The following is a 13,632-nucleotide window of genomic DNA, read 5'->3' as shown; positions in this document are numbered from 1 at the left end:
AAGTAATGAGTACACACAAACAAAGGAAAAGAGGCACTGAAGCTCACCTTTCTTTGTTGCCAAGAGTGTAAACAAACTTATCCACTCAAAACAGCTACTATTAGTGTTATGTCGACATATTTTGTACAACACTTTGTACTAAAATGTAACAATAGGCACTCCAGGAAAGGGGTCTAACACATTTTAACCAAGAAGAGAACTGAACCAGGTTCTTTGGTATGACAAAGGAAAGCTTTAACCATTGTCCCACCCCATGAAATCATGGAGAGAAATATATCAGAATACAAAGTTCAGCTAAGTTAAAAGATCATTTTACAGTGCACGCCATAGCAGTTATTTTAACATAGGTGTATCTGGAATATCATAATCAAATTTCAACCCTTGCACTTTCTTTGAGCTTTTGGAAATAAATCCTCCCTTTCTTGAATGAATCAGGAAAAATATATAAATATTGTTCATAAATACTGAAACACCAGACCTGAATCCTCAAACTGACTAAATGCAGTCCAGAGACTGACAGGCTGTGTCAACTTTTGTCAATATTCCAGCAATATCATTGAGGGCTTCACTCAGTGTACCCATGTGGGGAACAAACCATGGTCTTTGGCATGACAAGCAAACACATTAACCACTAGGCTACACAACTATTCCCAAATGCATTCCAAAGTTCATTACTGCATTAACATGTCAAAAGTGTAGTGGCCATACCAAAAATTGGTTTTGAACTTCTTGAAGAAATTACGGTCAGAGTAAGAATGTGAAGTAAGCTTAATTGGTCCAGTGCCTTCTAAGAAGACAATGTATAAACCAGACCATGACAAAAATATGAGATTTGTGTTTGAGAACTCAGAATATATAACATTATGAAAGACAGGCCAAATTGAAACCATGCTTAGAAAGGAAATGTCAAGAAAGTGACTCAAAAACTAGGATTCAAAACCCAACTAGTAGACTATGGAATGGAGACACAGTTTTCATTTAATAGAAAAGTTGGCTCATTGAGTGACATACCAACAAATGTATGGCCATAATTATAACTTCTCTAGTATGTATAAACACATTAATTCATATGATATGTATTTACAGTTCTGGAAACACTCAAATGACCTGAATTCTGAGACTTTGACCATGAAGAAACGTTTTGTTGTCACGTTATTCCAACCACTGAAGAAGTGGACATATGTTCACACAGATCACATTTAACATGTGCAGCAAGCAAGTCAGCTGCAATGCCCATAACTCACACCCACTGAACTGTGTCGGGTCTTCCCACCTCTTCCTTCAACACCTGGGATATCTGATATCTCTCATATTGAACAGGTGGTACATAACAGTTGTTATACAATACCCGTCTCAGACTCTACCATCCTGACCAGGCAGCTGCCAGGCCAGTGAACAGCCAGCTTTACTATCAAGGGATTACCCCATTTGCAGTAATAAGTGGCCCCTGACCAACTCCCAGACCATCTGCAAGTAATCTTCACAAGAGCTCTGTGTTACACTTGAACATTAATAAAAGCCTTTATTCACCTCTGAGTATAGGGGGTCATTTCTAAAATACACTGTAGAAGGGTTAAATGATTGCCTAATGAGTAAAAAGAGACAATAAAAGATGAATTTTGGAATAACTGTAACATCTTTTCTCTGGCATTTACTTGTTCTGTACTATCACAATAAACCCAATTGATGTAAATCTTTGTTCAGTGCTACAGATAAACATAATAGCCCAACAATCTGAAAAAATGACTGTGGGGAAACTTCTTTCACCCATTTAACTGCACTACTTTTAACTCGCTTTTGGGGTCCCTTAAAATACAATTCACTAACCTTTATGCAGATAACTTAGCCTTGCATTTGTGAAGCCCATTCCTGGTGTTTCCCACCTAGAATATAGTTAAAAGAGGCATAAAACTAAACTCACTCACTCTCCATAGTCAGGCAGATGACAGTGTTTGAGGAAGTATGTTTCACAACCCCCCAAGCCACATTATTTTTGGGTCCCACAGACTAAATCAAGCCCATATTTACCCCATGGCCCAGGGTCTGAATCTCCTATCTCACTTGTGAAGATCTAGTTAGACAGTCCAAAGCAGACTCATGACTGGTGGACTTCACTGACAATCATGGATTGTCTGGAACAGACCCAATTATTTATCATACTTACCTGGTATATTGTGGCCTTAAGCAACAAATAGACATCTAAGAACTAACAGGACTGGCTTGTCAAACTCACTGACTTGGCTGATGCAAGTCCTCCTTGACTATTTACCATTATGTACCTAGTGCCTTGCTCCTCAATGTGGGTAAAACAACCCATAGCACTGCAGCTCCACATGCAAATAGAGTTTTTATCAATATTTCAGCGTATGACTATGAGTGTGTTGGGTTTTATGCAACTGTGACCAATATCCCATATTTGCGGGATAATTGAAAAGGGCTTTACACATTGCAACCATGTGGGAAATCAAACCTAGTCGTTAGGGGTGATGAAGGAATGCTATGGCCACTGAGCTATCCATGCACTGGTAGTCAATGTCATGATAGCCATTTTGGTAGTAGCTGTCAGACTAGCTCCATTAAAGGTTGCGAATCAGCAACAGGAGTGCAACTGTAGGGTTCCAGTGAATTTACTGGTTGGAGTTGGTTGATGACAAGTAGGTCTGTCCTCACTTGAATGTACCATCTTGGAGTGAGTGACTTGGGTCTTATGCTGCTTTTAGCAATATTCCAGCAATATCACAGCATACTTAATCATCTCGACCAAGTGAGGATGCATTACTTCATGTGGTTACCTCACTGTACACTGCTCCAGATGCTGATACCAGTAAGTGAGTGAGTGGGTGAGTGAGTGAAGATGCTGCTGTGAGAATAAAGGAGTAAGTGAGTTTAGTTTTTCATCGCTTTTAGCATTATTTTAGCAATATCACCTGAAGTTTGAGGCTTCACACATTGTACCCACATTTGGAACTGAACCTTGATCGTCTTCCCTGTGTGTAGGAATGTAGGAATGTATCATGATACATCAATCCTTGATATGGTAGTCAACAAAACCTGTGATCTTTCAAAAAGATCCAGATTACCACATAACCAGGGAACTCTTCAATCAAGGACACAGATATAATATTCGTATGTAGATAATCACATTTTCTTTTGCAAGAATTTTGGATTTTCCACAAACTTTGCGATGAATGTTAAGAACATGCAATAAAAATTTGTAAGTGAAAAATGAGTTCTCAATGTCTACTGCCTCCAGTAAAATCTCTTGTACTTTATAAACAAACATAATGACAAGAGGCTCTTTATATAGAGACTCATGCAAGTCTACCTTGCAGCCAGATAGTGACATTATCTCTACAGAGACTCATGCAAGTCTACCTTGAAGCCAGATAGTGACATTATCTCTACAGAGACTCATGCAAGTCTACCTTGCAGCCAGATAGTGACATTATCTCTACAGAGACTCATGCAAGTCTACCTTGCAGCCAGATAGTGACATTATCTCTACAGAGACTCATGTAAGTCTACCTGACAGCCAGATAGTGACATTATCTCTACAGAGACTCATGCAAGTCTACCTTGCAGCCAGATAGTGACATTATCTCTACAGAGACTCATGCAAGTCTACCTTGCAGCCAGATAGTGACATTATCTCTACAGAGACTCATGCAAGTCTACCTGACAGCCAGATAGTGACATTATCTCTACAGAGACTCATGTAAGTCTACCTGACAGCCAGATAGTGACATTATCTCTACAGAGACTCATGCAAGTCTACCTTGAAGCCAGATAGTGACATTATCTCTACAGAGACTCATGCAAGTCTACCTTGCAGCCAGATAGTGACATTATCTCTACAGAGACTCATGCAAGTCTACCTTGAAGCCAGATAGTGACATTATCTCTACAGAGACTCATGCAAGTCTACCTTGCAGCCAGATAGTGACATTATCTCTACAGAGACTCATGCAAGTCTACCTTGAAGCCAGATAGTGACATTATCTCTACAGAGACTCATGCAAGTCTACCTGACAGCCAGATAGTGACATTATCTCTACAGAGACTCATGCAAGTCTACCTGACAGCCAGATAGTGAGGCTCTCTCTACAGAGACTCCTTCAAGTCTACCTGACAGCCAGATAGTGAGACTCACTCTACAGAGACTCCTTCAAGTCTACCTGACAGCCAGATAGTGAGACTCTCTCTATATAGAGACTCATGTAAGTCTACCTGACAGCCAGATAGTGCGACTCTCTCTACAGAGACTCCTTCAAGTCTACCTGACAGCCAGATAGTGAGACTCACTCTACAGAGACTCCTGCAAGTCTACCTGACAGCCAGATAGTGACATTATCTCTACAGAGACTCATGCAAGTCTACCTTGAAGCCAGATAGTGACATTATCTCTACAGAGACTCATGCAAGTCTACCTTGAAGCCAGATAGTGACATTATCTCTACAGAGACTCATGCAAGTCTACCTGACAGCCAGATAGTGACATTATCTCTACAGAGACTCATGTAAGTCTACCTGACAGCCAGATAGTGAGACTCACTCTACAGAGACTCCTGCAAGTCTACCTGACAGCCAGATAGTGAGACTCTCTCTACAGAGACTCCTTCAAGTCTACCTGACAGCAAGATAGTGAGACTCACTCTACAGAGAGACTCATGTAAGTCTACCTGACAGCCAGATAGTGAGACTCTCTCTACAGAGTCTCATGTAAGTCTATCTAAGAGCCAGATGCAAGACTCTCTCCATGCAAGTGACTCTTTCACATGTTCTGTAATACATATTGCTGTATCCTACTGTACCCCGAAATAGTTACTACCTGCCTGCAACTGCCAGGTTGAGCAAGCCGACATACCTGCCTGGCTGCCAGTCCTAGACTAATGGACTCCCACAGATAGCTGACATGGCATTCCTTCAGTCAAAATGTAGTATATGCAGTAACTACAGATTCTAAATGTGAAGAACCCATTGGTTGGAATGCATAGTATTTATATACTGACTATAAAGAACCATGATATACTCATTACAACATGAATCTCTATGTGTCCTAGGTACTATATGGCTGGTAAATGTAAATTAGGCTGATTCATTTAATGTTTGAAATTGATATGTCTGATAAAATAGTGTGATGTAGCTTATGAGTTGTTAGTCTATGTACCCAGTATGTGACCCTGTGTAAACTGTGTGACAGTCCATGTACCCTGTGTGTGAGTCCATGAACCCTTTGTATGAGTCTATGCACCCTGTGTGTAAGTCTGTGCACCCTTTCTGTGAGTATATGCATCCTTTCTATGAGTCTGTATTATATATAAATCTATGAGAGTATATACCATTTCCATGAGTCTGTGTACCCTGTGAGTCCATGTACCATTTCCATGAGTCTGTGTACCCTAAGTGAGTCTATATGTCCTGTGTGTGACTCCATGTACCCTGTTTGAAAGTCCATGTACCCTTTCTGTGAGTCTATGTATCTTTTCCTTGAGTCTTTGTACCTTGTGTGTGAGTTTATGTACCAGTTCTGAATGTATGATGTGATCCACATACCCTTTTCACTATCACAGAGAAAATGAAGGAAGTTGTGGCCATCTTAGTACTCACATTTCAGGAACAGCACTAGGCACAATATCAAGAGTATTTACATAGGAAGGGTTTGAATCAGATCACACTGACTGTAACAATTAACATGAGGATGAGGAAAACTTCCTACTTCCCTGTACACAGGCACCAGGAGCAACCTTATCAGACATGGTTAGAAATAGACAACCTAGGTCAAATTGGCAAAATTACCCCTTTAATGCAAAAAATGATCATTAAAAAAGTGTGTTCTAGTGAAGATCTTGGTTAAAAATGCAACCCCTGCTTGTCATAAGAGGCAACTAACAAGATCAAGTGGTCAGACTCTCAGGTTGGGTTTACTCATGTCATCGTATTCCAATTGTGTAAATTGATTGCTCATGCTGTTGATCACTGGACTGTCTAGTCCAGACTCAATTACTTACAGACCACTGCAATATAGCTTGAATACTGCAGAGTGACAAGATAAACAACAAAGAAACCAAAAGAGTGAGTAACTGAGACAAGATTTTACATCACATCAAAATTATTTCATCCATATAGTGACAAGGCCAACCTTCTATGGTTGTGAAATCTCACAATTTGGAGCCTGTACAAGTTGACCAGTGTTTTAGGTGAAACATAGAAATCTGTTACTTAAATCTATGTAATATCATAATCACTTACCAGTATCCTGCAAATACAGATGGGCATTTCAAGTCAATACAGTTTGAGAATAATCCTTGACCTTGAAGGGAGACTAGGCAGCAGTCGGCTATCAACAGACTCAGCGTAAGTAACTGCAGGTTCATGGATATTACCTCTGTGGAATTCTGCCATTTATTGCATGATTGATCCAGACGAATTAGTGGTCATAATAGCTTAAATAGTCAGAATTATCATGAACCAGCTTACAAGTGATATGGTAAAGTGTAGGCAAATGCTATTTGATAATACCTACATACTGGTAGCGAAAGGCACAAACTTAGTCTGTTTAACTTCACTGGCACAAAAAGGCAGGCTTGACTGTTGCCAATAATATCCTTACAAATAGCAGCCCTAGTAACATGAAATAGTTTGAATGACCTAACGACATGTCAAATTGCCACTTTGCTTTACCCTTGGTCATTGTAAACAGAGAATCTCTACACAAAACTACTTCACACTCAGCAATATTCCTACAATATGATCACAGTCTGTAAATATCAAGTCTGGACCAGAAAATCCAATGACTGACATCATAAGGATCAGTCTATGTAACAAGTTGGATGTAATGACATGTAATCAGCTATTTCAGTTCAGTCACAAATTTAGTAGCCTGCGGTCCATCAGTTTAATCACTTCCCTTAGATCATTTTTGTTGCCTACCATCCATCAGTCTAGTTGCTTCTTTTCATTCATTTTAGTTCTCCCTCCAGACATGCATTGTCACTGAATATTTATTTCATCAAAACTTGCTGACACAGCAAAGTTACCTGAGCCTCAGCTCACTTTAATCATATAGAATTAATTTCTTTAAATTTGACCGGTCAATGAAAAAACATCTGCTACACAGTGTTACCATCATTGAACGTAAATTTTGAACCCTAACACTAAAATTCAAGAAATACATCATCTGGTCTCTTTTTGTAAATATGACCTCATCTTGGAGCCACACAGAACATTGCTTATCTCATCTCCCCACAGCTGACACTGGCCATCACCTCCTCTCCACAGCCATTTCATCACCCACCAGACTGCAGCCCAACTTCCTGTAGTCATGGTAGTGATGCTGCAGACCTATATCAAACAGACAGGAGCCTGGCGCTCCAGGGGCCCATAAATCTTTCCCACTGACCTGGACTAAATGGATATACATATAGATGCAAACACAGCCATCAAAAGTTCCCAAAGTGTCTCTTATCAACCTACAGTAACATATCACCTCCTGGCTTATACAGCGTATCTTCCGAAGAAGCTCCTAGCAGATTCATTCAGATAAAATTCATGGATAAGATGGGATATTTATTGCAAAGAACATCCTATATCTGAGACAGGTTGCTATAATTTGCTAAACTGACATAAACAAAAACACACGAGAATAAAGTTTAAATATTTAACGGTTGTGTGAATGAAGTCAATTTTGTGAAAGTTGTGGAGGTTCACATTATATCCTGCAAACCTGATGAAATATGGACAGTTATTATCAGTGCAGTTCAAAACATTACTGACATTAAGCAAAGGATTCTTACCTCATCATTTAGCATGAATAATCTGTTCTGTTGATTTTGTATTTTATGATTATTCCACCCAGTTTTAGAAACAGAAACAACTGAAAACTAACATTCAAGTTTTCACCTTAATGGCTCAGTTAGTTTTATTAGGAGCTCTGAGGATACATAGCTCATGAGTTCCTGCCTAAAACTACTATAGCAGTCGCATGTGAGAACGAGAATTGAACCTGGGTCTGAGGTGAGCCAAGTGAACACTTTAACATGTCAACTACTAACAATGACACTTAAGCAAATCAACATCTCTACATCTCTATTGATACATAAACTGCATAACTAAAATACCTCATTATACAAGAATGTTTACATATACAATATCTATCAAGAGAAACACTTGAAATATGAATCTAGTGAGGAGTCTTGTGAATATATTCTAAAACAAAACTAGATCACTATATGAAATCAAAACTACATATATGACCTAATATGCAATTGCCAATTTTACAGACAGGGTTGTTGTTTAGACTAAACCCTCTCCCGGGTTAACTGCTGTTGCATTAATCCATCAAAATCAATTGTTCCTGATTTGGTAGCATGACTGACTATTACAACACTTCATTAACAAAACAATTTCCTGTACTTAATTATGAATCAGAAAAAGATAACATGATACAGTGTTTTCATATGATTGTATTGATTAAACTGCAAAATACTAGCCTACCACACAATATTTTCTTAAAAAATAATTAGAGACTTACTTTATGGTTGGTCATTGTTTGTTTTACATCTGTTTATCACTGGGAAACTACTGCTACTGGTAACTGCTTTCTGTATCTCCATTATAATATTTGATAAATTCAAAGTGGCAGGGTTTTGGTGACCTTGCAACCTGTTTACAAGATTCCTCCATGTATGTCAGATATTTCCTGTCACATACTTCTCTCCCTGAAATATTCAGCCAACATTAACCATTTATTTTATTTTTCAATATCTGCTGTCAGCAGATGGTGGATCCCACTGCACAAGCCATGCATTGATGCAGGCCAGCCCCTCACACTCAATTCTCTACACTAGGTGTTAATTACATCTATAACATGAGACCCACTATTGATTGGTTCAATAACAAGCCCAGTAGCAAACAGGTGACTGATCATGCTTGTACTCCCACAGAATAAAATTCATATAGCCCACAGAACAAACACACATATTTATTTCAAAGTAACTTTGCAAACTGTGTTTATATATACATACATACACACAGTGACAATGCATGTTATAATGTGACATCATTGTAAAGTTATGTCATAGTAAAAACTGTAACAGTAATTTCTCCCTGCATAAAAAGGAGATCAGAAATTCATTTTGTATCATTATTGTGTGGATTTCTTTTTAAATTTTGAAATTATTTTTTTAAAAAGTCCCAATACACATAATGTCGATAAACATGAAATACAAGCTCGTCTTTTTGTTTGAAATTTGTCTTTAACATGACTCATATGTTGAGCAGAGTTTACAATTAAGGAGAGGTTTCACATATTTTCCTATGCTCTTTGCAGCTTGTGTTTCGAAATTGTTCATGTCACTGTCATGATGAGAAACCTCCATGCTAATCTTGTTAAACCACTGTTGTGGCCTTGTAGATAGTGGAAGAAACAGCAGATCCTGGCAGGCAGGGGACACAACCCTGCTCAGTTAGAGCATCTTATACTGCTGGGCCACCATTACTGCTGGGCCACCATTGCCTGCTTATCATTCTTATGGAAAGTACCTACCTACCTACCTACCTACCTACCTACCTACCTACCTACCTACCTACCGACCTACCTACCTGAATGCTTGCATGCATACCCACATACTTACACTTAAAGACACACAGATAGACAGACTTACATTTTCAGATCAGCACACACTTATCGCATTATTTGCAACAAATGTTTCAGCAAAGTTGTTACGCATGACTTAACAGATGATAAATAACCACGAAACTACACTGACAGACTCCGCTACTCAACCCATTAATCAGGACTACTTATCGAAGGTGCAGTCATGTCGTGTGAAAAGTGAGTCATTATTCTATTCCAAAATTAATATCATGATCAGAACTGAGCCTTATAAAGAGGTGTTTTCACACCATACAACAATAGCTACGTTAAACTGAGGGAGCCATCTCATAAGGTATCCATGCATACCCTTCTACAAAAGGAGCCATTCAAATATGCACTCACCAAAATAAATCCGCAAGTAAAAAGCCGCTACAAAATACACTCTTCTTCATGTTGAAGGTAATCCAAAAAGTGTAGAATAAGTCCACAAGGCTATACTAGCTGTATAAATATCTCTCCACTTTGACTAAAGTGCAGTCCCTGCTCAACACAGCTTCAGACTCAGTGCCAGAAACTTACACACACATGGTGAGGGGGAAGCTGAATGCTATAAATAGATCACATCAGAGGAACATATAGTTCCACCAGCATCATCTGACCATAGACAGTCCGAATGTTCTGGTCATGTGACCAGATCATGTGACACATTATTCTGTACTGGAGAACTATTTTCAGGGTCTATGAGTGTCCACTTCCTGGGTAGGAACACATCAGCTGACATATATATTTTAACACATGAATGCTATTGCTGAAGCATGAAAAGCACAAGCATAAATGTATTTGACAGTAATCTACATGACATACCAAGATATGAAGAATAACTTTCTACTAAAATATCTAATAATGGCAACTGAACATACTAATTTTAACTCTTAATAGAGCATAATTTTTTTCATACATATCATTAACATCAGATATTGATGAAAACAAGCATTAACTTTGATATTCTTAAGATTCATTATACATTATTTAGAGTAGATGAGTCAGTTTAGTTTTCATCACACATAGCAATATTCCACCCATATGGCAGCAGTCTGCATATAATCGAGTATGGACCAGACAATCACGTGATCAACAGCATGAGCATCGATCTGCGCAATTGGGAACCAATGATATTATCAACGAAGTCAGTGATAACAGATAACAGCAATGAACTGGATACATGAACTCCACTAAAACCATCAACCCACCGTTTCTATCAATGTTATCTCAATGTCACCTCTACTCTTCTCCAACTGTACTCTTTTACCAGCTGGTTTATACTGAATGCTTGTCATGATGTGCTGAATGTGATTCAACAATGTTGCTGACCTGCAACTGGTGACAGTCTTGTATAACAAGGTCAGTCCATGTACACAAGGTCAGGGAGTATTGTAGTCTATATTGTCTACTTGTGGCCCCTGGCACACACTGGTGATACACGACACTGTGTCTATGGACATTTACAAAGGTGTCGTGTTGCACATCATGTCACAAGACAATGTAAATATGAATCAGCTAACTATTACCTCATACTACCCAAGCTGATTGGTATTGACAGGCTTTATAGTTTTATACCCACTGGCATGTCATATTGCACCCTATGCACAAAAACATTATGTGACCTCCAGCACATCATATTGCTCCATATACACAAACACATTTTGTTACCAAATACATACTACCTATACACACAGTAAGTGAGTGGTTTGGTTTGGGTGGGGTTTTCGCTGATTTTACCAATACAGGGGGAAGGGGGAAGACAACAGACATGGGCATCACACATTGGACCCATGCAGAATCAAACCCAGGGCTTCAGCGTGATAGGCAAACGCTTTAAAAACAAGGTTACCCCACAGCACCTCATACACACTGGCACACCATATTACCTCATAGTCACACATACTGGCACATGATATTACCTCATACAGACCATCAATCATATCAATTCATACACACCATTACAACATATTACTTCATAAACACTGGCACATCATATTACTCAATACACACCATCACATCATATCACATTACCTCACATACACCATCACATCATATTATCTCATACAAACCATCACATCATACTACCCCATAAACACAGGCACATATTATCTCACATACACCATCACATCACATTACCCATTACACACAGGTGCATATTACCTCATGCACACCATCACATCATATTACCCACTACACATCTGGTGCATATTACCTCATACACACCATCACATTATATTACCCACTACACATGGGAGCATATTACCTCATACACACCATCACATCATATTACCCACTACACATGGGTGCATATTACCTCATACACACCATCACATCATATTACCCACTACACATGGGTGCATATTACCTCATACATGCCATGACATCATGCTCACACAGTGTACAACACTCAGCTGACACACAACATTACCTCCTGTATATGCCATGCAGTGTACATGTTCACACAGTGTTCACACAGTGTACAACACTCAGCTGACACACAACATTACCTCCTGTATATGCCATGCAGTGTACATGTTCACACAGTGTTCACACAGTGTACAACACTCAGCTGACACACATTACCTCCTGTATATGCCATGCAGTGTACATGTTCACACAGTGTTCACACAGTGTACAACACTCAGCTGACACACATTACCTCCTGTATATGCCATGCAGTGTACATGTTCACAGTGTTCACACAGTGTTCACACAATGTACAACACTCTGCTGACACAGCCTGCATACTACAGCGACAGGTGACAGCACCACTAAAAGAGAGGACCATGCACATCTACTGTCACACCTGGTAGTTGCATTGTATCAGTCAATTGTGTCAACCAGGTTATGAATATACATATACCTTTCTTCAGTTAACAAAGCACTGTTGAGCAATGCAGTCAGTGGAACACACACATTCTTCCATCAGTATCTGACCCTTGGACTCAAGATTGCAAATTCCTCCAAATCCAGGGTTTTCAGTTGTGTTGATTATAAAACTATTTGACTATAAACTCTGAAACTGAAAACTTAAACAACCATGCACAGAAGACTGTTTCCCATTATTACTACTCATACATAATTGAAAAAACCAGGCTAGGGTAGTAAGGGTAAAGCAGTACGGGGTCCCTGTTTTTGCATTAATATTGAATGTAAGAGCGGGTGAGTTCAGTTTTATGCCACTTTTTAGCAATTTTCCATCATAATCATAGCAGTGGACACTAGAAATGAACTTGTCATATTTAACCTAAGTAGGAAATGGACTCCACACATTGTAACCATGTGGGGGAATCAAACCCAAGTTTTCAGCATGATGTTGGAATTCTTGAACCATTAGGCTACCCCACAGTACATTAGTTTTATCAAGAGCTAGTTAACCTTCATAGGAATCATGCTTGAATGGATGATGCTTTTGTACAAATGACATTCTCATTATTCATATTATTTTTACCATAAAATACATCCACTATACCAATGGTGCACACAGTGTACAACACTCAGCTGACACACAACATTACCTCCTGTATATGCCATGCAGTGTACATGTTCACACAGTGTTCACACAGTGTACAACACTCAGCTGACACACATTACCTCCTGTATATGCCATGCAGTGTACATGTTCACACAGTGTTCACACAGTGTACAACACTCAGCTGACACACATTACCTCCTGTATATGCCATGCAGTGTACATGTTCACAGTGTTCACACAGTGTTCACACAATGTACAACACTCTGCTGACACAGCCTGCATACTACAGCGACAGGTGACAGCACCACTAAAAGAGAGGACCATGCACATCTACTGTCACACCTGGTAGTTGCATTGTATCAGTCAATTGTGTCAACCAGGTTATGAATATACATATACCTTTCTTCAGTTAACAAAGCACTGTTGAGCAATGCAGTCAGTGGAACACACACATTCTTCCATCAGTATCTGACCCTTGGACTCAAGATTGCAAATTCCTCCAAATCCAGGGTTTTCAGTT

The 13,632-nt window shown here is 39.2% G+C and overlaps 1 protein-coding gene across 6 annotated transcripts in view; it reads right to left on the bottom strand.

Moving 5' to 3' along the window:
* LOC137273248 (rap guanine nucleotide exchange factor 1-like) overlaps positions 1-13,632 on the bottom strand; it is a 117,807-nt gene that overhangs the window by 63,659 nt on the left and 40,516 nt on the right. Inside the window, exon 1 of one of the 6 annotated variants that reach the window (XM_067805784.1) lies at positions 9,998-10,233. The exons of the other annotated variants lie outside the window; for them this stretch is intronic. The gene's annotated coding sequence lies outside the window, so the exon portion shown is untranslated. Of the gene's footprint in view, positions 1-9,997; positions 10,234-13,632 lie in introns of those variants that run through there. 6 annotated transcript variants of the gene reach the window in all.

The sequence above is a fragment of the Haliotis asinina genome, chromosome 2 (assembly GCF_037392515.1).
Source record: "Haliotis asinina isolate JCU_RB_2024 chromosome 2, JCU_Hal_asi_v2, whole genome shotgun sequence".
In the NCBI taxonomy this organism is placed as follows: domain Eukaryota; kingdom Metazoa; phylum Mollusca; class Gastropoda; order Lepetellida; family Haliotidae; genus Haliotis; species Haliotis asinina.
Note: the sequence above shows the minus strand (reverse complement) of the source record. Positions and strands in the feature narration are given on the sequence as shown.